This window comes from Acomys minous, assembly GCF_964271855.1.
Source record: "Acomys minous genome assembly, chromosome: 12".
Classification (NCBI taxonomy): domain Eukaryota; kingdom Metazoa; phylum Chordata; class Mammalia; order Rodentia; family Muridae; genus Acomys; species Acomys minous.
The window spans coordinates 86,230,123-86,257,964 of NC_140493.1; the positions used below are offsets into that span (position 1 = coordinate 86,230,123).

Sequence of the window (27,842 nt, forward strand, 5' to 3'; positions counted from 1 at the left end):
TCAGTTATTGGGGGGCCGAGGGGGGTCGCAACCTGTGGTTAAAGATATGGGCGAGAGAGACGCAGGGCTCAAGCGAACAGTAGCTTGTCAAGAGCCGTTTATTGAGGGTGGGGGCAGGCTTTTTAAAACCTGCTTTAGGGAGGGCGGGGTAAGCGGGGAGAGTAAATGGAAAAGTACAAAATCTTCTGGGGTTGAGCCCCGGGAACATTTGCAAGGGGAGGGGTCTTTCTAGGTGAGACAAAGCAGAATGTCTCTGTGGTTATCTCAGGATCGGATCGCTCTCTTCTCAGGACTAAGCCGGATGCCTTGCATGCCTAATGAGTGGCCCAGCAGGATGTTTGCTGCAGATGCTGAATGGGTGGGGGTCTGCCTCAGGCCGTTTGGTCTCTGGCAGAACCCCATATCTTCATCACTATGTCCATCCCAGGCATGGTTCCAACCGGTGAGTTCTGCCCACTTGAAGAAGAGAGAACAATGAGGAAGAAAGGTACCAGACCAAGAGGCAAGAGACATCTCCCACAAGTCTTTATGATGGGAGCAAGCCCCTCACCCTCTCCCCCTTGATGCTGAAAAGTCACTGTAAGCTTGAAGTCAGAATACTAGCATTGCCCTTGTGATCCAGCTGACCAGCCCATGGCAAACACAAGGAAATTAGAAGACGGCGTTGATTAACAGCCAGTTTTATACCCAATTACCCTGACAAGGACGTATTCTCAAATCAGGATTGGCCAGGGGCTAAAAAAAGAAAGAGGCCCCTAAAGTCTAATACCATCATCAAATCTAACCCCAGCATCCACAGGACCACAAAATGCTGCATGGTCAAGCATGGTGTGAAGACAGTTCTTTGAGTCCAGGAGTAAACAAACGTGTATGTGTGTGTCTGTGTGTGTGTCTGTGTCTGTGTGGTGTGTGTTTATGCACATGAGGTAAATACCTTCCAGAGAGAGAAGAGAACTCCTCCAAGGCATCAAGAACCCTTCTGTATTAGTAGTCAGCTTCCTGTTGTGACAAAAATACCTAAGCTACCTACAAGAACTGTTTATGTTGGCTCACAGTTTCAAACCACCGTCCATTGACCTGGGCCTTTGGAACCTATAACAGTAAAGTATGCCATGTGACCACACATAGAGAACCCATGAGAGCAAAGCATATCATCTGGCCACACATGACAGAGGAGACTGTTTAATCTCATAATGGCCAGGATGCAGAGAGAGAGAGAGAGAGAGAGAGAGAGAGAGAGAGAGAGGAAGAAGACAAGCCAGGGTCCCATTAGTTCCTTTGAGGGGACACCTGCAATGTCCTAACTTCCTTTTGCTTAGACCATACTTCCTAAAGGCTTCCCTATTTCTCAACAGTGGCAAGTCTTTGACACGTGGGCCTTCTAGGAGGCATTTATCCCACCCACAGCAACATCCCACAAGAACAGAGCAACTAAGCAAGTCATCTGGTGAAGCAGACTCAAGTGACAGGCAGGGAGTACCACAGCACTTCTCTGAACAGGAGACATGGGAGCAAGAGCAACCCTTCTCCAAGTCAAGGGGAACCCTGGAGAAAAGAACAGAAGGATTCTCCTGAAGGCCTTCACCTGTTCGATAAGAAGCTAGAGGAAACACAGAAGAACTAGCAGGGGAGTCCGTCCTGTGGCCATAGTCTACGTGTATCCCAGGATAGCTACGAATGACATCCAGCACCTCCGTAGATGACAGCATGATGCCACAATGTCAAACAGTTGGACATCCCTGAAAGCAACGGCTGTAGCTATGGAAAGGGAATAGACTGTGCCTGCACAGTTTCTATTTGAGGAACAGAGGATGGCTTCCTGCCATACAGCCCCTGACTTATTCATTTTGTATCCCTGGCACCCAGCACAGAAGGGAGCCTAGCTCAAGGCCAGGCTCAACCAACATCTGTTGAATGAATGCAAGGATAACTTTGGGGCTCAGCATCACCCTGAAACAGCAGGGTACCAGGACTGCTCTGAGGCTTGACTCAAACACCAGACTTGTCAGGGATGTTAGCTCATGTTATGCTTATTCACTTTGACTTGTAATCACGTAATTAACAGCCAAGGTGGTGCACCTTCTATAATAGCCTTTATAATAGGTCATAGAAATAGAAATGACTCAAGAGATCAGCTTCTTACGGTCCCGCATATTCACAGACCACAGTCCCTGGGAATATATTTGACATGTAACCTGAGCTACTGGTCCTCATGCTGAGGCACTTCCTCATATGATAGAATAGGGCAGAGGCGACCACGGAGGCGGAGCTTCGTTCTGCATGGGACTCCACAGAGATCACAGCTCCAGCCAGAGTGAACAGTTCTGTCAACCTCTCCCGGTGCAAATGTCAGGAGCACACGCAAAGGCACATGTAATCATCCTCTCCAGGCCGGACCGGAAACGGAACCAATGCGTTCATGTAACCTGTACACTCCTGACTGCATTTCATGTGGTCCCTCAGGACCAAGCGCTGGGGCAATGCCTCTTGAGGGATATGATGTTGAAATTGAGCTCTAAAAAGATGAATAGACGGAGTTAGTTCAGAGAAGAGGAGTGAGTGGAAGCCCCTTTGGGGAAAGAAAGCAACACTTCCAAGTCCTTGACACGAGAGAACCCAAAGTATTTCCATCAAATCCCACTGCCTCTCAAAACCCCCTTTCATGCATGAAAAGTGGACCTCTACAGAGCAAGGCTATGGGGTCACATCAACGAATAGGTCATGTCAATCAAGAGGAGGGAGGGAAAGACAAGGAACAGAGGAGACAGCATGGAAAGGGGTGAGGGGGAGCTCCAACTCTCCCATTTTCCACTATTCTAATGTCCTTTACTCTAAATCACCAACCCTCGGAGATGCTTCACAAAAACAAATCCGGGGAATGCCATATCCCCCCTTTGGCAGTTTACACAGCTAGTTAACAACTCAAAGGCCTTGAGAAGTCCTACAGGACAGAGCAGGAAGAGTCTCCCAACTTTTTTTTTTTAACCACTTTTTCAATCAGCATCTACTTAGCCTTTGACAGAACATGCATCAGGGAAAGGCTCCCATAAATTAAGCTCGGTGTCTATGAGGCAAGCACCAACTCCAGCATCAACCCCAGACAGTGAAAGCTCTCTGATATGACAGTCTATTGTTACACTTGCTCCTTGCAGTCCCATGAGCATCACAAACACCCTGGTTAAGCCCTGGGTCAAAGCAACCACGTCCAAGACAAGGAGCAGGTGGAATGAAGCACACGCTTACCATTTGATCCCTAAGAAAAAAAAAGCGAAGGAGGCATGACTGGGGCTGGCTTAGCAGAGATTTACTTCCCGGGCATCCTTTGGAATGGATATCCTGCATGATTGAGCCGAGCTTTGTTCAACTCTCAAAGCAATTTGCCAGGAGTGAGAAAGGGGCGCTTAGTAGAGCAAGTTGGTCAGTCCTGGATGATTACCTCTTATTCCAAAACAATTACTATAAAGGTAAAATGGGTTATGTTGCTGTCAAAAAAAATATGACTTCCTCCGAACAGTAGCACATGAATTCCCAACCAGAGCTATGAGCCCATGGCCAAGAGCAGGCCAGACATAGGACCTGTGGGGAAGATGCTTCCGCACTCACTTAACGTAGAATTAAAACAAGCTAGACAAGATGGGGAGGAGTCAGGGGAGAGGGATGAAGTGCTCAGAGACAAGAACCTATTTATCAGTGGAAACCCATCGCTAAGGCGTATCCCGAAGAAATAACAGGGACGACACCCAGCTGGCTTCTTCCATCTGGACTCCGCACCCGTTGAACCTCCTAAAAGAATAAGGCTCAGCGGGACTGCCCAGCCTTAGCAACAGCGACATCATGTTCCCGGCAAATCTTTGTCGTTAGGGACATCCTGTTCATTGCAGGACAGTTAGCAGCAACCCTGCCTAATACCCTCAGGATGACAGTGGAAACCTTTCCTCCTTGCCAAGTTTTAACAATTCAAACTGTTGCCAGCCATTGCCGAACGTCCTCGGCCACTAGGAAGTGGAGGCGGGAAATCACCCCTGCCTGAGGACCACTGGGCAGAAGCAACGTGGAGGGTGGGGGAATGGTCCCATCAGGTCTCGGATCCATCCTGTCTCCAAGAGAAACCCATTTTAGAATGGCCTCTCTCAGAAAGCAAGGGGAAGGTATTGAGAAGTGTGGGCCCTTTCATATGCAGAGTACTGCAGGATCAGAACCTATCTGAGTCCCCAGACAAGCTACCTCATAACTAGCACCCCAGACTGCTCTGTGGAGGAACCACCATAAGATCCTGGAGACAGTAGACACCAGAAAACATTCCTCCGGAACAAGGAAGCCACTCCCCTTTCCACTGCCTGCCTGTCATTTCCACGTCCTTTGTAAAAGGCGGGTAAAATTTTGAGGCTATCATTCAAGGCTCAGAGTGTCCCAGCAAAGAAGGAGAGCTTGAGAACTCTTCCCCCACCACCACCACCACCACATTTTTTCGGTTTGGTTTTTTGAGACAGGGTTTCTCTGCACAGCCCTGGCTGTCCTGAACTCACTTTGTAGACCAGGCTGGCCTCAAACTCACAGCGATCCACCTGCCTCTGCCTCCCTGAGTGCTGGGATTACAGGCCAGCACCTGGCTTCCCCCGCCCCCTCCCCGCACTGGGTTTCTCTGTACAACAGCTCTAGTTGTCCTGGAACTCTCTCTGTAGACCAAGCTGACCTCGAACTCACAGAGATCCTCCTGCCTCTATCTCCCAGAGTGCTGGGATTACAGGTAGGAGAACTCTTTCACCAACATTAACGGCTACTGTTTCTCCAGTAGCAGCCAGCACCGGGTGTAGACATGCAAACGCCTGAGTCTAAGTGCCCCAATTAATGAGTAAGCTTCACTTGATATCTGCCACCATCTGAGGATGACAACAGGCGGAGTGGCTCAGCCCAGTGAGACCAGCCCTCACACTGGCTCTGATCTGCTGGGCTTCACTTCAGGGGACCTAATGAGCTTGACCACTCCCAACATGAAGAAAACTGCAGCACTCGCTTCACCAAGTCCTTGCAAGATTCAAATGAGAAATTGAATGTCTGTGAAAGCACTTTGCAAATACGGAGCACCAGGCAGCTGTCGGCTGTTTTTATTAACTCAAGAGGCATCATGAAAGTCAAAAAGCAAATCAATTTTAATTTGCTTAAAAGAAGACACCAGGCAACCATTTACAGAGAAGCAGACTAGGGAAGGTTGTCTGCTGTGAACACGGTGGTAAAGAGAAGTTAGAGCAGGGAGTGGTGGCGCACGCCTTTAATCCCAGAGGCAGGTGGATCTCTGTGAGTTCAAAGCCAGCCTGGTCTACAAAGAGTCCAGAACAGCTGGGACTCTGTAAACAGATAAATACCTGTCTCGAGAGGGAAAAAAGAGGGGTGGGGGTTATGTTGGAGGAAGAAATAGACAGCTTTTAAGATGTAGGAAGTGGCCAGGGCTGGAGAGATGGCTCAGTGGTTAAGAGCATTTGTTGCTGGTGTAGAGGACCCAAGTCCGCTTCCAAGCACCTATGTCAAAGCTGCTCACAGATGCCTGTAACACCAGCTCCAGATGTGATGCCTTCTTTTGGTCTTTGAGGGCATCTACACTCTTGGGCACATACCCACACACATATAAATAAACATAAAGTCTTTGTTTTTTAATGATGTGAGGAATAGATGTTAAAACACCCTCAAATCTCTTAGATCCACAAAGGGGGGGGGGGGGAAATCATTGTTTTTTTTCAAAGTGGTCCTTCCCGAGTCCGGCTTTTCACTTTCAAGCCCTTTCATCCTCTTCCCCCCCCCCCCCATCCCCATTTGCCTCATTTCCTTGGTCACTCTGGCCTCTGAAGTGCACTTAATTGTCATGGCCAGCCTGATCCAGCACCTCTATGAAGCGTTTAACGGCTCCTGGCACCGTCCCAGGTATTATACTGAGAAAATGACTGTTGGTGGAGGAGAGAAGGAAGGCGGGGAGGTGGGGGGGAGGAAGGGCACAAGGGGGACAGGGAGAGCATAAAGGGAGACACCTTCCCCCCTCCCCCCACCCTACCCCCCACCCCGACAGGGAGAGCACGAACAGAGCAGAGCATGGAGCGCCCCCTCCCACCCCCACCCCCCCTACTGAGGGTTCGTATCTCCACCCATATCCCCAAATCTGGAACTGGGAGGGCACTGACCTTGACCAGAAACTCAGCAAGTTTCGGAGCCATGTTAGTCCTCCAGACCTCTAAGAATGGCAGGCTTTCCCAGAGCCCTGCAACTCAAGTCTTTTCCTCGGGGCGTTTCCTCAGCCAGTCCTTCCTGTGCTGTCTCTATGTGCCAGACACTCACCTAGGCATTAACAGGAGCCCGCTGTTTGCCAGACACTGTTTGATGTACATTGATTTCATGACAACCTTATAAGGTGCTATCACAATGTTTACAGCTGAGAAAAGTGAAGTGACGCCCACAGCACTTCTGATCCCTGTGCCCTGGTAGCTACACCCTAAATAGTCTCTTCCCTTTGGGCGGGAGCTGGGCCTAGTGACCACTTCTAGCCAGTAGACTATGACGAAAGTGAGAGTTTGCCGCACTGTGATTAAGCTGCCTAAGAGCGTGGCTGTTAGAAGAGCTCAGCGGGTAAAAGTACTTTCAAGCAAGCCTAACGACCCGAGTTCAAGTCAGCCCCCACATAAAAGGCCAGAGGCAGAGGTGCACATCTGTAATTCCCAACCCTCCTACAAGAAGATGGGGTGTGTGAAGAGAACACCCAGGAAATGCCCAGGAGCACATAGCACATCAGAAACAAGACACCAATAGTAGGAATTCATAAGTGTAACTTTTTTAAAAAGATGTATTATTTATTATTATGTATACAGAGCTCTGCCTGCATGTACATCTGCAGGCCAGAGGAGGGTATCGGATCACATTATAGATGGTTGTGAGCCACCATGTGGTTGCTGGGAATTGAACTCATAACCTAACTTTTTGTTTTGTTTTGTTTTTTTTGTTTTTTCGAGACAGGGTCTCTCTGTGTTAGCCTTGGCTGTCCTGGACTCGCTTTGTAGACCAGGCTGGCCTCGAACTCACAGCAATCGCCTGCCTTTGCCTCCCGAGTGCTAGGATTAAAGTGACCTAACTTTTTAATTAAAAAAAAAAAAAAAAAGAATAGAAGAGTGTGCCTTCCGTCTTGCCAGCTGGTTTTAATAAAGTGGGCCACTGGAGAGGCCCGTGTTAGCCAGAAACGAAGACTGTTCTGCCAAGGGCCCACAGAGAGCTGCTTTACACTGATGTTCTAGTAGGCTCGAGAGCAGATCTTGGCTAGATAGAAACTACAGATGAGGACTCTTAGGCCTTCTAAGAGACACTGAAATGAAGACGCAGACGAGCTCTTCTGGTGTCACGCCAGCAGGAGTTTCCAGTCTCCTGGCCCAGCCTGCTGCTACCTAGCCTTATCAAGCATCGTGTAACCGTCCGTGAGGCCTCCCACAACAGAAGGCATGTTGGAGAACAAACATCAGTGTGGCTCCTCACTCTACAGTACCCCTGTCTACCGTGCCCACCGCCCTCAGTCCAACTCCCAGTCCTTCAAGACAAGGAGTCCATGACACAGGTAGAGCACTAGCCTGGCATGCACGGGGCCCCGTGTTCGGAGCTCCAGCACTAAAGAACAGAAAAGTCACACAGGACAGTGCTGAGCCCGAAACTGCAGCCTATCTGCGAGACCCCACGCTTCAGGCTTCTCCCATTTATCTGCTCTCACTGTGACCTGCAAAGTAGAGTCAAAAATCCCCTGACATTCCTCAGGCTTCAGGCACTCAGAAAGGCACCAACCCCACGCCTGGAGGCTCTCGGAGATCAGAGGATGTCACCTACACACTGGGAGAGAAGTCACTGACTGCAACATGACAGCTGAGAAGTGTCTCAAGATGTGGCCAGGCGAGCTAATGGAAGCCCACCCTGAGACCTACGTCCAGCACGTTTGCAAGTCTCTCCCTTCCTTTATGCCTTTGCTTTGCTTAGACAGGCAGTTGCCAAGTCCTTGCCCAAGTGGAGCTTCCGAGTGACCTAGAGACTTGCTGTCGTCACTCCGGATGACCATCTACACTGATTCCGTTTGAGACAGCTTAGCATTACCACGCCTAATTAACTCGCCCTTTAAACAGACCTCTGAGAAAATAACAGGAAGGAGGGACGGACATTGCCAAGTGGCTTAAGCTGTTCCAGGCCAGATGCTGAGCCAACACTACAGCGCTCCGTTCTAACAACCTTCTAGGGCAGCGACTTCTCTCCCGCTTTGAAGATGACTAGAACAGAAATTTCAAAAGAACAGGTTGTCTTTTCCAGGCGAGTAAATGTCAAAGCCATGTGCGTCTGACTCCAAGGCCCGGGATTCATTTAAATTCAATTTGGGGGGGCTGGAGTGTGGTAGGAGCCTTCCCACTCTCTCTACCTTTCACATAAAGGTAATGAAAGTTGGGTCCACTGAGCACTTCCAGAGCACAGGCAGTGTGCTTGGCCCTTTCCATATCTCCACGTGCTAAGGACAATGCCGAACAAGAACATATTACCTTGTCCATGGAGACAAATATAAGGAACACCCTCCAGGGAAGCCCAGGGTGTGAGGCTTGGTTTTTTTAGTAGCCATCTATATAAATGAAGTGCCAGGAGCTACCCCTTCCTAACAAAACAGAGGGAGTGTTTTGTCATGCAGGATGTCTGGGGAATCTGCGTGGCTCAGACAAAGCCAGAGAGTCTTTTGGCAAGAGAGACTCTGCCTTGTACAAAGCTGCAGTTTGACACACCATTGGCATACCAACTCAGGCGTGAGCCCAAGCAGCCTTCTATACAGACAGGCTGTGAAAGCAGATGTCTTAGTTAATATTCTTCAGGGCTGCTCCTGGGCTCACATTTTCTCCTGAAAGAGAGAGAGAGAGAGAGAGAGAGAGAGAGAGAGAGAGAGAGAGAGAGAGAGAGAGAGAGAGAGACTATGCTTTGTAAAACTCAATTCCTCATTGACACACAAATAACTGAATAGCTCCATCAGTCCTATGGTGAATTCACCCCACTCTGCACTGGGCACTCACTGTACCCACAGTATCCTGTGTGATTACCAGCTTTTGAGCTGCGCTCTTCCCCACCACTAGCCCCAGTGTATGTTTGGCAGAAAAGAAGGTCTGAGAAGTTAAGCTACTTGTAAGAGACTCCGCAGCTGGTCCATGACTGAGAGGAATCTGACCAGGTCAGTGTGGCTGGAAATCACATGCCTGTCTTCTTCTGTACCATGCTACTTCCTGAAGGAGAGATGGGAAACCAAATGAAGCAAATACTCATGATGAGTCCACACAGATGTCTAGCGTCTGTCCTGGCTACCTCACATGCCCTTACAGCAATCCTTCCAGGTAGAGCTTGCTATGCCTCCTCATAAATATGACCATGGTGTCTCAGAGAAGTGGAAGATATTACTACAGTCAGCTGTGGTCGGAACCCAAGTATGCCTGACTCCAAAGCCTTTCACCACCTGGTCTGGGCAGTGTGACACCCTTCCCTTCATCTGCCCAAACCTGCTGTGGAACCAAAGGCAGGGATGCTAGCTCAGGAACGGAGTGCACAGAGTGGGTGTGGAGGAGACCTGATGTTGGTCTAAGCCTGCCATGGTGATGAAGGGGGTGAGGACAGATTCAAGTGACAGCTAAGAAAAGCAGAATACAGAGCACATGTGTGCACTGGGTAGAAGAAGGCTCTGTGCTAGGACATGAGTGCAGTCTCTCCCTCCTTAGTGTGCTTGTGTCACCCCATAAAGCAGGGTCCACTCTACTGCCCCTGAGGGTACCACACCCTACAAATTCACAGGTACTGGGAGAAGTTTCCAGAAAAAGCACCCAGAGGCAAGTACCTTTGATTCAAAATCACAAAAGTACTGAGTAGACCGGAGAAGCTCCCCTTCCACAGCACAGCCCATCCAACAGGCTTGCTCTTCCCAGGATGGCTCTCCTCCTTTTTGTTCAGAAAGCTCCATCAATGTTGTAACGTCTAGCTTGCTCTTTTGGGGGACTGGAAAGGAGGCAATTCGTTTTTGTTGTTGCTCTTGTTTGCTTTTGTTGGGTATGGGATTTAGAAGAAGTTGTCTCGCTATGTAGCCATTGCTGGCCTGGAACTTGCTATGTAGGCCAAGCTGGCCATGTCACAGAAATTCACCTGCTTTTCCCCAAATGCTACCTGGCCCCTCCCTCTCTCTCTCTCTCTCTCTCTCTCTCTCTCTCTCTCGTGGTGTGTGTGTGTGTGTGTGTGTGTGTGTGTGTGTGTGTGTGTGGTGTGTGCATGCCAGTTTTTGTTCACTACACCTGCTTAAGGAAACATTTTGGGATTAACAGAACATGAGGAAGTGAGGTGCGGTGTGTGCATATTCATGTAAGAGTTCTCACAGCTGTGCACACATGTGTGAAGGCCAGAGGAGATGCCAGATGTCATCTTCAACCACTCTCCACCTTGTCTCCTTGAGACAGCATCCCTAGATGAGCCACACTCTTACCGTTTCATCTAAGAGGACTGGCCAGATAGCTTTTTGAGAGCCACTTGTCTCTGCCTGTCTCCCCCTGACTGGATACTGGGGTTACAGGTATGATGCAGCCATTTCTAGCCTTTTATATGTGTGTACTGGAAATTCGAACCCAGGTCCTCATGTTTTCAGAACAAGTGCTCTTACCCACTGCTGTAATAAAACACCATGACCAGAAGCAACGTGGGGAGGAAAGGATTTATTTCATACCCTGATCACAGCTCATGACAAACCGAGTCAGAGCAGGAACTCAAGGCAGGAGCCTGGAGGCACAAACTACAGCAGAAGCCATGGAGAAAGGCCACTTACTGGCTTTCTTGTCAGGGCTTGCTCATTCTGCCTTCTTGTACAACTCAGGACCACGTGTCCAGGGATAGCCTCTCCCACAGTGGTTTTGAGCCTCCCACATCAATCATTAATCAAGAAAATGTATCCCCTAGACTGGCCCACAGGCCAAGCAGATGGGGACATTTTCTCAACTGAGGTTCCTTTTTCCCAGATGACTCTAGTCTGTGTCAAGTTGAGAAAAAAACAAAACAAAACAAAACCTAGCCAGTATACCCACTGGGCCATCTGCCCAGCAACTACAAGGTATTTCTGAGCTGTGTTTCAAAACTTTATGTTCTTACAGGAGGCAAGAGGTCTCAACCTGGTATTCTCTCTTGCTCTGTATTTCTTTCAATCCATATCCAACAGTAATTTGTTATTCCCTGGCATTTACTCATTAAGTCTTTCATTCACTAAAATGGATTGATTTATTTACTCATTTACCAGATACCAAGTTAGAAACAGTCTTGGTTGCTTAGGAGACATGCTCATGGATGAGCAAAAAAAAAATAGACACTGTCCTTTTCCTCATGGAATTTAGAGGAGCCTGGTGAGCAGAAGGAAATTAATCTATTAATCACATGCAAGAATCGCATGATTTAAACCATAATAATTGCTTGGAAGGAATAGTGCATGATGCTCTGAGAGCAAATAACAGAAAGGCTTGGCATGACTGAGGGGGGAAAAAATGTTTAGGATGAGATCTAAAGGATGGGGCAGAAGTTGAGGCTTGGGGACGTACCTTAAATATGGAGGTCTGCACTTGAAAAGATCTCTGGATACAATGTGGAGAACAGGCAGGCACAGTAGGAGTGGGAGAAGGTGTGCACGCCAGAGAATTTTGCCAAAGCAGACAGGAGGCTGTCACAGGATGCCAGGAAAAGGCCGATGTGTTGGTCCAGGGTAGGGGTCACGAAGAGTGAACCACACGCAGAGCTCTTCCAGTTGCATCACGGACAGCCTTGGTGCCATGAAGAGAGCAGAAGCAGGTGCCAGCACTGACTCTTGATTTTGCATCTGGAAACGACTGGTGATGTCATTCACTATGTTTGACACTTGTATGGACAGCCCAGTGCAGTGTTTCATCTTGTGAGTGGCGTGCCACAAAAGAGAGCACTGGTTCCTCTCCTTCCTATGAGTTCGTGTCAAACAAAAGCCACACCTTCTACAATCTCTCATAAAACCCCACCCAATGCTTTACGTCACGAAGATGTCATAGATGCTCCCCTGACTGTGCTCCAAACACTGGCGATAGTGAGTGCCACACCCAGAATTAGACACACCCCATCCTAGATTCAGTTATATAAAAAGCAGACTTCCTCTCCAACACAAACAAGGGTCCACCCTGACCCACAGGTCCACTTTCACCCACCATCTCAGAAGCTTCTCGTGTGCTACAAATGGCCCCATCTCAGCCACACCTTGTGTCTGGACCTAAGGAACTGATTTGGCCCTTCCATCTTTAGCTCTTACATACTCCAAGGTCAGAACATTCTGTTGCCTCCATCCTGCATGAGAAAAGTCTGTGGTTTACAGACTGTAAGTAGAACTATTGAAAGACCAGTGGGAGCTGACATTGGAGCGCCAAGTGCCTCAAGTATTTGCAAGGCCCTGGGTTCAACTCCCTACACCACAGAGACTTTAAAACAAGTGAATATGAGCCAGTGAGATGGCTCCGTGGGTAAAGGCTCTTATTGCCCAAAGACACAAGCCTGACAGCTTGAGTTCAGTCCCCAGAATGGACATAGAGGTAGAAGGAAAAAACCACCTCCACAAAGCCATCCTTTGATTTCCACATACACATTATAAATCCTCACATGTACTAGCACTCTCGCTCACTCGCTCTCTCTTACACACACACACACACACACACACACACACACACACACACATTAACAATAAGAATGTAAAATAAATGAAAGTCCTATAGCAGAAAACTTGAGGATACTAGTTTCTGGCTTCACCAAGGGGGAATGCGAAGTATGTGAAAATATAATTTCCTGGACAGTTTGAAGTTGCCAGAATACAGGAATGGGAAGCATTTGAAATTTCTGTGAAGTCACCACCATTAAACACGGGAGATTTGTCTCCTGGAAGAATACTTACAAGGTGATGGAGAAAAGGCTAAGTCTGAAGCCCCAGCCGTTGATTCAAGTGAATCAGAAAGGTTAGCTTGTACGCGTTTCATTACCCGTGTAAATGGAAGTGGCATCTTCCTCAGAAGCCACTATTCCATGACCCCTGATAAAGAGATAGCCCTTGTCACACCCAGCAGAAATGGTTTGTTTTATCTTTTGTTGCTGTTCTTTTCTTTTCTTTTCTTTTTGAGAAAGGGTCTCATACAGCCCAAGCTGGCCCCTTTTTACATTCTCTGGCAGTTGCACATGCGTATGTCGTGAATTTCAGTCACTTGTACCCTCAGTTCCTTTATTCTCTTCCCTCCTCCTTCCACTGTCACTCTTGTCCCCAAGGTGTCCTCCTCTTACTTTTATATCTCTTTGTGAGTGGCACACTGGCTTTTCTTAGTCGCTCATATGAGCCTAGGTGACTGGCCATTAACTGGAGCAAGGGCTATAGACCGTTGAAGAAAATGTCACCGTCTCCCCAGCAGCTTATACCTGCTGACAGTCCCACGGGGAGAGTTGGGGCCTCGTGGAGTCCTTATCTGGCCCTGATGAATTGGTGGCAGGCCCAGTCCTGTGCGGGCCTTGGACAGGTAAACACAGATGCCGTGAGTCCATAGCCCAGATGATGCCCTCCTTCAGCACGTTCAGCACACCTCCTCGTCATAACTCCACCTCTTACATCCTATCTGCGCCCAGCCCCCATCTCCTCCCCCCCCTCCCCTTTCCATGTTGCTCCCTGAGCTTTGGGAAGGGTAGCATAGACATCCCGTTTAGGTCCTTGCACTCAACCATCACTTCCTGTTGGCACACTGACTATTTATGAGGTGCCACAAGAAGCTTCTCTGACAAGGGATGAGCACAGCACTAATCTGCCAGTAGCAGCAACACAAGCATTAGAAGGCAGTTTAACAACATATCCGTTTAGCAAAATGGACAGTAACGGACTCCGCTCTAAGATCTGTATGATCTTCTCACCCATTAGAGTTTGGTCAGGCTTCCGCCAGGCTCTCTCCTAGGCAGGGGCCTCACATCCAACTACCCCCATCGTAACAACCATGCCACTGCTGCACCAGTGGGCACCTCTTGGCAGGCTGGCTTCAAACTTGCAATTCTCTGGCCTCAGCCTTCCAAGTGCTACAGTTACAGGCATGAACCACCTGCTCTGACTCCCCTTAAAGCTCCAAGCCCTGCAGCTGGGGATGTCGCTCAGCTGGTAGAGTGCCCGCCGGCCATGCACGGGGAACCGGCTTTGATCTTCAGCATCGTAGGAACCATGAATGGTAACGACATATTCTTGTAATCCCAACATTTGGAAGGTGAGGCAGGAGGATCATGAGTTCCAGATCGCCTTTGCCTACACTGCAAGCACGAGACCATTCTGGGCTGCAAGGAGAGCTTGTCTCAAAAATATACAAGTAGGGCTGGAGAGACGGCACCGCACTTAAGACGGCTCAGCACTAAAGAGGACCTGTGTTCAACTCTTAGCGCCCACACGGCAGCTCACAACCATCTGTAACTCCAGCTCCAGGAGGTCAGATGCCTTCTTCTGGCCTCTGCCAGCACTGCACACAGGTGGTGGAGTCACAGACCGGCAGGCAAAACACCCATCCACAGAAAAACAAAAATAAATATGTAGGATACATAAATATCTCTCTGATTTTCACACTTACCTTTTCTCAATATGTTTCTCTGCGTGTAGCACTTTACTGTGCCCACTTCCCTAGGGGCCACCAAGATACTGTCTCTCTCCTAACGCATCCATAAGAGAAGGGGGGCAAGTCCGGGTGGTGGTGGAGCACACCTTTAATCCCAGCACTTGGGAGGCATAAGCAGGGGGATTGTGGTGAGTTCCAGGCCAGCCTGGTCTATAAAGTGAGTCTAGGACAGCCAAGGCTACACAGGAAAACCCTGTCTCAAAAACCAGAGGGGGGGGGGGAAATGGGGTGACACACTTAGCTCAGGAGGAGGGGCGTTTTCCTTGAAAAGGCCCCATACCTTTATTCATCAATAACTATTTAGAAATAATGAGTTTTGGTGTGGGCAGTTTTGAATACTGAAGATATAGAAAGAAAAAGGCAAGACAGAGAGCCTCTTGTGGCTGGGCACGACCCAGCATACATAAGGATCTGGATTTTATCTTCTGCATCATACAAACCAAGAGTGAGAGTGCTTATAATCCCAGCACTTGAAAGGTGAGGCAAGAGGATGCTGGAGAGATAGACATTAAACGCCAAGAGAGCACCCATAGACAGAGGGAAGAGCTATGTAAACAGACAAGTGCCCTTTCCAAAACACGCACCTTAAGATTAGGTAGGTGCTCGAATTCAACTGAAGGACTGTGAGGAGAAATACTCAGCCACGGGTTCACAAAGTTCACAGAAGAAGAAGGAGAAAAAAAACCAAAGCTTGATGGGAATATGGGATAAATCCACTGAATCCGTGACATCCCGGGGATCACGAACAAAAGAAGCTGTTGACGACAAGGAGCCTTTTCCCGGATCAGGAAGAACACCGAGAAGTAAATGCTCCCCCTTCTGCTGCTCTCTGAGTAGTTTCCCATGAGGTCAGAGGATTTCCATCACAGAAAATTAATGCAGCATGTGTGTGTGTGTGTGTGTGTGTGTATGTGTGTGTGTGTGTGTGTGTGTGTGTGTGTGTGTGTGTATGCATGTGAGCGCGCGCACGCGAGTGTTTGGTGTGTTCCATCAAAATCACATTTCAACAAGACCAGTAGCCTAGCCACCATCTACCTACACAGGCTGTCTCTTTTCTTCCTTTGCCTCTGTTTACCTGGAATGAAGAAATATGATCTGTTCTAGCACCAATAAATCACATGTCCACAAATTCTGAGCTGAGCAGCCCTAAGGATAGTCAACATTCTCTCTCTCTCTCTCTCTCTCTCTCTCTCTCTCTCTCTCTCTCTCTCTCCCCACCCCCTACCCCCACCCCCGGTAATTCTGCACATGATAATCAAGAGAAAAGAAATTAGCAAGCTATCTAAGAATATCCCCAAATCCCATCCTTGGTGTTTTCTTGAAAATATTAAGAACCTGTGAGGCAAATCATTGATGTGGCTGAGCAGTCTCTCCTGCAGCACCAAGTAATGCTTATAAATGCCAGAATCCTATGGGGCTGCTTCTGACTTGTGGTGGAACAGTGTTTGCTTTTTCTAAAGTTGTGGAAACTTAATTATATCTAACTAAGTTGTTTGTCGATAAAATGTGCATCCATGTCTGAACTCGGCCATCTTTTCCTGTCATTCAGAATAACCAGGTATTGGCTTGAATAAGCTTGGCAAAGTTTTCCTCTAACAGCCTGGAAATAAGTGTTTAGGTTTTCTTGCCTATGGTGTCTTTGCTGCAACTAATCAGCCTTAGACAACCAGTGAGCAAATGAACAAGTCATGTGTCCCAATCAAACTCTACTGATAGACAACAAAGTCTGAGTTTCATATAGACACAAACCATGCAATCTAATTGTTGGTGTAGTTCTTTAATCAGCGAGGAACACAAATCTAGGTGGCAAGCCATGAAGCAGGCGTGGGTGGACTTAGCCTGTAGGTCGTAATTCACCGATTTTTTGAGTGATGTGGTTTGTAGGTGTTAGGAGAGTAGAAAGAACATAAAATAGAAACAAAGAGCAGAAAGACCAAGTTTCCCTTCCCACAACCCTTAATCCCAGGAGCCAGGCAAGATCCTTAGCCTCAACAGCCCTACCCCCACCCCTGCCAACTCCTCAAAAAGAAAGATAGTCACCGAATCCACTAAGAAGTTCTGAAAGACTCCAGACTGACGAAATTCAGGAAAAATTCAAGTGCTTTATCAACACCATCTTTCTTTCACTTCCTTTCCAGTTGCCTTACCACTCAGGGTTCTTGCTTACTTCTTTCCCTATTTACTCTTCCCATGAGAAGGGACCTGCTCCCGAAGAAACAATCAGCTCCCCTCCTGATTCCCTTCCGGCTTGAACCATCCAAGCCTGATCCTTCTCCTCTCAGTGCAGCCAGCCTAAGCTGCCTTTCTGGAGGCCTTGGGAGTCAGAAATTATACATATCAAGGAGAGCAATGAAGCCACAATTGATTCTCCAAGCTCGACGCCATCTCCCCACAAAGGTGTCTCACTAGAGACAGGATCTCTTGGGGGGATTTAGAGCGGCAGTAAATGTCAGTAAATTGCATCTCTCTCAGAACTGCCGCCTGCTCTCCCCCTCCCACGAGCACCCCAGGGTTCATCAGTCACGAACTTCATCACAGCACCTTCACTAAACTCAGCTGTCCCACTGGCTGAGTTGCCCTCCTCGACATGAGAAGAAAAGGGAAGAATGAGACCCAAGAAGAAGTGAGGAGACCTGGGCTTCCTGGAAACTGAGGAATAGGGAGGGGAGGTCCTCAGAACTCCTCAGATGAATTCTCTCCAACTTTGAAAATACCCAGAAGCTGCTTACTTTTTTTTTTTTTTCAAACTTTAAAGATGATGCATGCTGTAACTTACAGCATCCTGAGGAACAAGACTGGGACTTCTCGTGGTAAATACTTGATGTCAGAGCTTTAAAAGGTCTGGAAACATTTGTTCCCATTGGCTGAGATGCCAAAGCTGGAAGATGTCATCAGAAGGGGCTCACACACTAAGCAGAGACAATGGAGATTTGCAGTCAGGAACTAACGTCTAAGTCTCTCTGTTCTGCTGTGAAACCTTGCCTCTCCTTGCCTCATTATCCAAGCCTCTGAATCTAAGGGAAGAGGTACTGAGATGTGGGACCCTGGCTGTAAAATTGAAAAAGTCTGGCATTTCTGCATAGCATCTGAGCTCAGTATAAGATGACAGACTCCCTTTCTCAGCTGAGTTCCCTTTCCTCCAAATCTGGAAAACTGCAGATCTTCTAAGGAGCGTCACATAGTCCTCAGGGAAATTACAAACACAACCCCTTTTATGATAAGAAACAGGTTCAGCAAGCGCCTGGGGATTTCTGGAAACGCCCACCTTATGCTAATAAGATGCCTTGGTGTCTTAGCTTTCAATCAATAACCTTTAACCTTACCTGGAGTTCTTCCCCCACCCCTGTGCTCCCCTACTTAAGATAGGACTGAAGTATCCCTGGTGCCCTTAGGCCCAGCAGATCAAACACATTCACCCTCAAAACCCCTCCCACTGCCCACTCCAATCCCCCATCTCCCCATGTCCCCACCCCACTACCACCGCCTCTCTAGAGCTGCTCCACCCACAGCAGTGCCCATCTGTGGGAGCAAGCAGATGGCTGCTCCCAAAGTAGCCATTTTGTCAGCCCAGCCAAAACTGGGTACCCGCCTCTGCCTCTCTCAGTTTTGGAGCTCCAAGCTACCCTCCTCTGCCTCTCTCAGTTTTGGAGCGCCACGCTACCCTCCTCTGCCTCTCTCAGTTTTGGAGCGCCACGCTACCCTCCGTTACCAGCTACTCACGAAGCAGCCACCAACTTGCCCAAGTCAGGACAAGGCTTTGTTGCCACCTGACTCAGGTTTTGGAGCCCCGAGCTTCTTTGACCCTGAACTTCACCCTTTTCTAACCCAGAGCGTGAACTTGCAGTTTCGTGCTCCGCAGGGCCCATGTTTCCCAGGAGAGTACCCGGCAAAGCCCAGGCTCCCGCCCCTCGCAGAGCCCTACACAGAACAACAGCGGGGATCCAGTGAGGTGCGCTATGAGACAACCCCTGCGCAGTCGCTGTGTTTCTCACAAGACAGGAAGAGTTCTGGGCTTTGCGGTGCTGAGGGCTGAACCCAGGTCCCTGCACGTGCTAGGCAAGCCCCCCCCCCCCCCTGAGCTGCAAACCCAGCCCGATTCTGGCTATTTGTGGTTCTCTGTAGGCGTTTCTAGCACTCGTACATACATGTTTAAAACCTACTTAAAGAAAAAATAATGGCCACTTGTGTGCAGTTTGCTACGGCTGTCTCTATCAAATACCAGACTGAGCAGCCTAAACAACAGAATTTTCTTTTCTCACAGTTCTGGGTGGTGGAAGTCAATCAAGGTGATGGCGGGATTGATTTCTTCCAAGGTCTGCCTTCATGGCTGTGTCTCACAAGATCATCTCTCTGCCTGTGTGTCTGTGTCCAAATCTCTTCTTATATAGTGCTGGTTACTAGTACCCCACACACTTAATCTCATTTAACTGTCTTTTAAAAGACCTGATGTCCAAACACACTCATATTCTGGGCTTCTAGGGATAAAGATGTCACCCTCTCTTTTTTTCTTCAGTCCAGAGCTGCACTCCTTCCTCTTGGTGGAAACAGAGGAGGGTAGAAAGTCCAGTATAAACAGGAAGGAAGGAAGGAAAAACATACATTTGGACATCCTTAACACTTAGGACCCCTAAGTGAGGGTCCTAGCATTTCTACTCACTCCAGCTGTGACCTTGACAAAAGCTGCTCAACTTCTCAGGAGCCTCATCTGCAGAATTCCTCCGCTCCCTGTGCTGTGAGAGACAAAATGGCATCTGTGACAAACACAGGACAGAACCTAGCACACGCGTTAATAAGTGTTCAACGAAAGTTTCCTTACATGATCATTAAATGCACATGGCCGGGAAGATTATGGAAAGGCCCTGGGATAAAATGAGGCCTTTAAACTGACTGTCTGGCCCAGTTGTGGTGGCGCACGCCTTTAATCCCAGCACTTGGGAGGCAGAGGCAGGTGGATCTCTGTGAGTTCGAGGCCAGCTTGGTCTACAGATCGAGTTCCAGGACAGCCAGGGCTACAAAGAGAAACTCTGTCTCAAAAAACCAATAAACCAAACCAAACCAAACAAACAAAAAGCAGACTGCCTGGCTCCAAGAGAATCCAGTAGAGTGATGGCTACAATGGATGCCGGCATGCAAACTACACAAGTTGTGGATAGGCCTAAGGATGTACGCAAAGTATGCATGCAGCAATGGCTCTGTGATAGGTTCTTGTAGTTGGTGAAGTTTCAAGAGGAAACCTAGGTGCTAGATGCTTCTCCAACCCTCAAAGACATTCCTGGCACCAAAGAGGAACTAGAATTTAAACCGCAATTAAAGGAAATTGTACATTTTCCCCAATGGCATTAGTGACGTTGTCCTAGTAGGATGCACCTCTGCTGCTGTTTGAGCTGGTGAGAAAAGCACTGTTTTTCAGTCTGGGGTACAGGGGACCCACGTATGTACACAGGGAGAGGCATGCTTTGAGGACAAGGTCAACGGAACCCCTCAAGAAAGCCAGGGCTGGGGTGTGGCTGAGTAGGAGTGGTTGCCTTGCCCAGGCAAGGACCACGGTCCAAGCTACAGCACGGCAAAGAGAAACCAAAGCAAGGGAACAGAACAGTAGCGAGTCAAGAAAATTTCCCTGCCATAAGACCTGGGGGTTGGGGGGGAGGGCAAACGGGTGTAGGGTGGGAACTTCACAGGAGGAAGGGAGTCAGCCAAGTAGGAGGGGGTAAGAGAGCAGAATAGAGGCAAGTGGGGTCACAACACATTCTATGCATCTAAGAAATTGTCAAAAAATAAAAAACTTCCCTGAAATTAAAAATATATATACTGAAACTTCCAAATTGAAAGAAGAGACCTATAGGTAAGATAAATGTTAACATGGTCCTGTAATCCTAGCACTTGGGAAGTAGAGACAAGAGAATCCAAAGTTCAAGGTCATCAATAGCTATATAGTGAATTTCAGGATAGCTCATGCTACATGAGACCGACAGACAGACAGACAGAGACACAGAAACAGAGAGAGACACACAGAGAGAAAGACAGACAGACAGACACAGAGGAGAGAGAGAGAGAGAGAGAGAGAGAGAGAGAGAGAGAGAGAGAGAGAGAGAAAACTTCTTTTTCAAACTGGTAAGATTAAACTATATCTTTGGATACCCACTTGGATTTTTTTAAAAAACTAGCTTTTATTTAGTTGATTAGATGGATAGATGAGTAGTTTTTCTCTTATTGTTTTGTTTTGTTTTTTAGAAAATCTCACACTGTAGTCCAGGCTGCCCTTGAATTTACAGCAATTCCCCTAACTCAACCTCCCAAGCACTGAGATTATAAGCCTGAGCAAGCATGCCTGGCCTTTAGAAACTCTGATGAGCAGAAAAGAGACTATAGTGAGTCTGGAGAGTGACGACTCACAGGGAAAGAGAAGGCATTGTACTATGCTCAACGCACAACATACACTTGTCTGAGAATGGCCTTATGTAACAGAGTACCGTGTACGATAAACACACCCAGTGAGACTCTTTTAAAAGGCACTGGACCGGGACAGAGAATGTAGCCAGTTTCAGGAGTGAATAGCAAAGTCAGCTCCTCAGCTGAGCCTTTTATCTTAGGACAATCCAGTAACCTATACACATGCCATGTGTGAAGTTTTATATCTGATTTTTTTTAACTTAAAAATGTAAGATGTTGTAGCCTAGTGTGATGGCACAGGCCTTGTGAAATCGAGGCCAATCTGGACTACAGAGCAAGTTCGGGACAGCCAGGGCTTTGTTACACAGAGAAACCCTGCCTCAAAAAACAACAAAAAGGAAGGAAGGAAGGAAGGAAGGAAGGAAGGAAGGAAGGAAGGAAGGAAAAATGCATAAGTAATGCTATGACACATAGGGACACTTCACACAGGGTAGATGGGAACAGAAACTGGGAAGACTTGATGCCAGTCTATTTAGCCATATCTAACTATGTTTCGAGTTACACCCGGTCCATATGTCACACAGGTTAAAGAACAGATATAATAAGAAATGTGACTATGGATGGATAACTATGAAGTTACCAATCTAGACTCTAGAAATGTGGCATTTAAATCTTTTTCTAGAGCTAGCAACTCTTACTTAGCATATGCAAGGGCCAAGGTTCGATTGCCACCACTTCGAAATAAATAAAGTCAGGCTGGCAAAGCATTTACCAAAGGTCAGGGGACCATATTATGCAAGGCCTTTCACATCTCAGTGAGCTCCTTATACATAGGAGATAATTAGCATCATATCAGATGCAGTGGCTGAGACTCAGAATTACACCCAGAGTCACCCAGCCAAACAGACAAAAGAGCCCTTCACTTAAGAAATTAATATTCCAGAGGAAAAAAAGAATAAGAAACTGACAACTTCCTGCCGTCCATTAGACAGCAAAGAGAAATGAAGCTCAGTGTTTTTGCTGAACAAAATGGACTGTTCTTGGTAATATATAAAAGCAAGAAACCCAGGGGCCATGCATGAGAAGTTATCTTTTGTATAGGGTTCAATAGTGCAAAACCTCATTAATATCTTTTCAATAGTATTATATACATTGTATATTAAATCATCCTTCAGTTTTCAAATGCATAAACATGTGACTGGTTTTAACTCAAGCTGAAGGGATTCAAAGTCAGTTCTGCTCAATAGACAACTAAGCTCACTCCCAGCTAAAGCCTCAGCACAGCATGGATGGGACCCACCAGGTTTGTGGTAGCTGAGTGGCCTGTTCAAGTGCTGGCCTCACAGCCATAGGTGGAGGGTTCCTATACACTAAGACCAGGCCGGATTCTGGCAAAAGGAGCTGCAGCTGGAAGGAGAAAGAATTCACAAATATGAAAGACAGGCAGGACCCCCAAGGGAAATATCATTCATTTCAGAGGCTGCAGAGAAGGGGAGTGGGGCAGAATCACTGGACTCGGAGGCCATCTGGGGTCCTGACAGCCATTTGTCGGCTTTGTGACCTCAGATCAAGTCATTTAACACTGGTGGGATCCGTACCTCCCAGGAGTATAAAAGGGTTAATGGCATCTACTCCCAAGGATGCAATAAGGATTGGAAGAACAAATAATAAAAGCAGACAGCCACCAAATGTGCCAACCGGTGGGCTGTGTTGCCTGGTAACGCCCCCACCAACCTGTTGAAGTCGCCTTATTGTTCTCCCATTCTCTAGGGGGAGAAACTGGGCTTGCAGAGGTTAAATGATTTTTTTTCCCAAGTTAAGGCTGATATGCAACCCAAGTCAATTGTCTCCAGATTCTGTGTCCTCAGCTCTGGCATGCCTCCTGGAGCTCATCCCTACAATAAGCCCATCTATGTACTAAAAACTACACATGCAGTGGGTGCCAGCTGATACATAGAGGACAATTCTCCCATAGGCAAAGCAAATACGATGTTTCAAGAACACCTCTGAAGACTGAGAAGTGAAGGGAGACCCACAGATAGGTCTGTATTAGTCAGGGTTCTCTAAAGGACCAGAAGTGACAGAATGTGTGTGTGTGTGTGTGTGTGTGTGTGTGTGTGTGTGTGTGTGTGTGTGTGTGTGTGTGTGTGTTTATAGAGAGAGAGTACATGTGTCTGGAAATCTAATGATGGATGTCTCAGTCTAGAGAGGCCAAGAATCTTGTAGATGCTCAGTCTGCAAAGCTGGATGATCCCATGCTGATGCTAAAGGCCTGGAAGTTCCAGGAGGCTGCTGTCCTTCAGTCTATATTGGAAGCTGCTTCTAATATCAGTGAAAGAACACGGCAGCAACAGGCTAGATGAACTTGTCAGCAAGAGTTAAAGCAAGCAGGCAAAAGCAGTTTCTTTCCCCATGTCCTTTTATCTCAGCTGCCAACAGAAGGTGCCAGCTACGTTTACGGTGGGTCTTCTTGCTTTAAATGACCCAATTGAGAAGAACCCCAGGCAGGAGTGCCCAGCACCTTGTGTTTTAGTTGACTCTAGATAGAAACAACTTGACAACCAAGATTAGCCATCACAAGGACCAAACCCTCAGGACAGGACAGACTCTGGGAAAGGCCAGAAGCATATGTTCTGCCCACCCAAGTCCCTGAGAGACAACCAGGAATAGGACTTTACAAGAGAGTCCTTACCAAGAAGAGACTTGATACCCTATGAGCATACACAGGGGGAGGAGGTCCCCTTCAGTCACAGTTATAGGGGAGGAGAGTAAGGGGAAAATGGGAGGGAAGGAGGAATGGGAGGATACAAGGGATGGGCTAACAATTGAGATGTAATATGAATAAATTAATAAAATATATTTTAAAAAAAAGAAGAGAGTCCTAGAACTTCCTAAGATTGGGGAAGACAGTGGACTTTTGCAGGGGAAATAAGAGGAACTGTTTTAGAGCGCAGGCCCAGGGCATTTGTTGCCGGCCGGCGATGAAAAACAGTGAGGCCACACCAAGGCTCCCCACAAAGAGAACGGGCAGTGCTGGGTTCTCTACTAGGGCCCCTGCATGGGTTTGAATGTCAAGACCTGGATCCCAGGTATAGCCCTGGTGTTCAAAAGCTATGTGACCTTGAAGAGTTCATTCCTGCGGTCAGGCCAGAGGACCCTCAAGGTCCTTAGGCGCACTGCTCTAACCTCGCCTTCATTGCCCCACCTGGAGGAAGGGCACTGGGTTGGAGGAAGGGAATCTGGCATTTGTGCAGCGCCTATTATGTGTGATGTGCCGTCGGAGTCCTTTCTAAATCATCAGCAATAGCAAAACAAACACAAGGAGCTCACTAGATGCTGGGCCCAGAGCTCATGGGTTGCCACCTTATAACTGTGCCAACGTTAACATGAGAGCAGTTTTTCCAAACTTGGGGGTGGAAAAAGCAATTCTTACTCCATGTCCTCTCAGAGCTTCATTACAACTCTGTGTAAGAGTGCACAGGGGAAGCCGGGCGTGGTGGCGCACGCCTTTAATCTCAGCGCTCGGGAGGCAGAGGCAGGCGGATCACTGTGAGTTCGAGGCCAGCCTGGTCCACAAAGCAAGTCCAGGACAGCCAGGGCTACACAGAGAAACCTTGTCTCGGAAAACCAAAAAAAAAAAAAAAGTGCACAGGGGGCTGGGCATGCAGCTGGGTGGGTGGAAGGGCATTTGCTTGTGGGCAAGTCCCCTCTGCTTGATCCCCAAGATCCAAGAAAACCAGTCAAGATAGAATTCTCTGTCACCAAACTGAGGTGGGGTGGGGATGCCATGAAAGATGAAACGGGTCCCTTGGAGACCAAGGAGCACAGGGCAACAGTATAAACACGGGTAAGTTTCACACTACACAAAGGGGAGTCCCGAAAGCACAGAGAGCAAGCTGCTGGGAGGACAACGGTGACAGGGACAGGGTTGCACATCCCTCCACCCTCAAGCCAATGCTATGCATACTTCTAAACTTGTCCTATCGTGCAAGAAAACGTTTTGTTCACTTGATATGTTTGTTACTCTATTTTCTCATTCATAAAAACATGTATTGACTGTTGAGCTAAGGATCGTAGACTACCTCGGCCCCCTCAAGGGCGTAACCTTGTGGTGAGGTCTAACATGGGCACGTATCTGTTTATGAGGTAGGTCATCATCGTAGGCTACAGTTGAAACCAGTGTTGCACTTGGTTGGGTTTTGATGGTGGTAGTGATTGTGGGTTTTGTTTGTTTTGTTTTTGTTTTGTAGAGAATGATGAGATTTGTTATAATTCAACATCTTTTTAAAAAATGCTTTTGGAAATAAACGGCATTTTTGAGGGCCAGGCGTAAGCATCTTGCTTGAGGAATCTTTCAGCGGCACTGAGTCCCATCAAGCTCCCTTGCTTAACGTTTTCAAAGGCTTCTGTCAAAAGTTTCGTTGCCATGCTTGTCTGGCCTATATCCTGCCCAGCTGTACCCGTTCCCCTACAAGCTCTTGGGTTGGTGCAAGGAAAGCAACGCCTGACATAAGCAGGTGTGCAATAGATACTCACTGGGTGGACGGGTGGGTGGATGGATGATCTGAAAATCCGCACGAGAGCACAGAATGGAAGGTACTGCGTTAAGAAGAACACAGCATGAATAAAAACAACAGCAAACAACCTCGATGGAGTTTCTGGGAATTTGGTTTTACTATGCCAAACCCACTTAAGCTTTCTGAAAAGGAGACAGGTCCAACAATGAGGGAATTTTATTGCTGCCTGCGTGTCAATAAGAAAAGGCATTTGCCAGCTGCTGGCTGACTCAGAGTTTCATAGTTTATTTTCAACTTATCATCTATTTTTAAAACTGACTTGAGTTTCGCCTCTGGTTGCCTACAACACGGTCCATCTCTTCCCATGCCTCGGCATTCCTTCTTAAGTTCCTTTCTGCCACTTAGCCAGCTCCAAGCGCTCCATCCTGCTGTCTGTATAAACCACGACAATACCTCAGAAGCTTCATTGCTTCACACTCACATCCCCAAGGTGGCGTTCACAGCTGGAAGGAGCACAAAGCTCCTATGTGAGCCGAGATTCGTGACTCTAGGTTCAGAAAATGCGCCCTTTAGTCATTTGTGCCCCTATGCCTGCCCTTTTCTTCTGTATATAATAAAATCAATTTTTGAGCTCATAAAATTACACATTTAACACATGGACCAAGTGTGGCGCTAGATGTTTGAGAAGCAAGGTTGAAATGAAATTCTAGCAAAAGAGAAATAAGTTAAAACCCCAATATCAACATGGGAGACAGGTTTCTGCTTTCTCTAAGGAACTAGTATAAACTTTATTTTTTTTTGTTTTTGGTTTTTTTTTTCAAGAGGGTTTCTCTGTGTAGCTTTGACTGTCCTGGACTCACTTTGTAGACCAGGCTGGCCTCAAACGCACAGCGATCCGCCTGCCTCTGCCACCTAAGTGCTGGGATTAAAGGCGTGCGCCACCACCATCTGCCTAAACTTTATTTTTATTTTAATTATGTGGTAGGGGGTTGGGTGCAAGCGCCCTTGGAGGGCACAGGTGTTAGATGCATGGAGCTGGTATTATAGAGGCTAGCCACCAGTAGTTGAAACTGAATTTAGGTCCTCTGCAAAAGCAGTATATACTCTCAATTGCTGAGCCATCTCTTCAGCTCTGTGTATAATGAATTAAATATTCTGTATACATTAATTAAGACAGATAATTATTGTGGCAGCTGTTGGCTTTCTTGCTTGCTTTCTGTCTTTTGGTTTTTCGAGACAGGGTTTCTCTGTGTATCCTTGGCTGTCCTAGACTCATTTTTTAGACCAATCTGGCCTCAAACTTACAATGATCCACCTGCCTCTGCCTCCCTGAATGCTGGCATTACACCAGGCAGCAGCAGTTGTTTGGTTTTGTTTTTGTTTTTGTTTTTGTTTTTTGTTTTTGTTTCTTTAACCAGCCAGTTCCCCAGTGATTGACACAGAGAGACTATGGTTTATTACTAAGCTGTAGGCACTATGCTGGGCAGATTCTGAGCTATTCTAATTCTAATACCCATAAACCCCACATAAAAGCCACTTGCCAACCTGATGGCTTCCAGGCAGCTTCTGCTCCAACAGTCTGCCCTTGTGGAGCACTTCCCTTGACCTAGTCCACCCTGTCCAGCCACCAGGCTCCTCCCTCCTTCCCTTCTCTCTCCTCTTGTTCCCAGCCTCTCTCCAGCTACATCCTCTCCTCCCTCCCTCCTCTTCCTGCCTTGTGGTCTCTAGAGGAAATCAGCCCAGGAACCTCAGCCCCACCCACCTCTCTTCTGCCCAGTCACAGGCTTCAGAATCTTTACTATTAACCAATCAGGGATAATTGGGGAGCATTCCTTTCATCACATAGGTACAGGAGATGGTTCAACATACATAACAATGTCAGTGGAAGGGCTGTGACCAGATGTCAGAGAGAAATTAACATCTGAAAACACAGTACACAAGACCATCCTCCAACAGCCTTGTGTATAAAGTTCTTAGAGACAAACATGAATCATACTTTCGTCCTTTTTTCAGCAAAAAGAATCAAAATCACAGCTCAGAGTAGAAGATTAGGTATCATTCCCACTCATTCAATTATGAACAATATCTAGTGGTAACCAATAAGTACAATAAAAGGTAGGAGTACTAAAGGGTAGATGCCCAGCCAGGGTTGGTGGCGCACGCCTTTAATCCTAGCACTTGGGAGACAGAGGCAGACAGATCGCTGTGAGTTCGAGGCCAGCCTGGTCTACAAAGT

General features: G+C 47.5%; 1 long non-coding RNA gene across 1 annotated transcript; it reads right to left on the minus strand.

The window, feature by feature from the left end:
- On the minus strand, positions 1–27,321 carry LOC311578572. Its single transcript, XR_014772899.1, has 4 exons — positions 27,152–27,321; positions 25,626–25,688; positions 19,357–19,429; positions 1–456 (listed from the first exon to the last, which is right to left on the minus strand). It is a non-coding gene; the product is annotated as an uncharacterized lncRNA (long non-coding RNA).
- Positions 27,322–27,842: the final 521 nt, after the last annotated feature.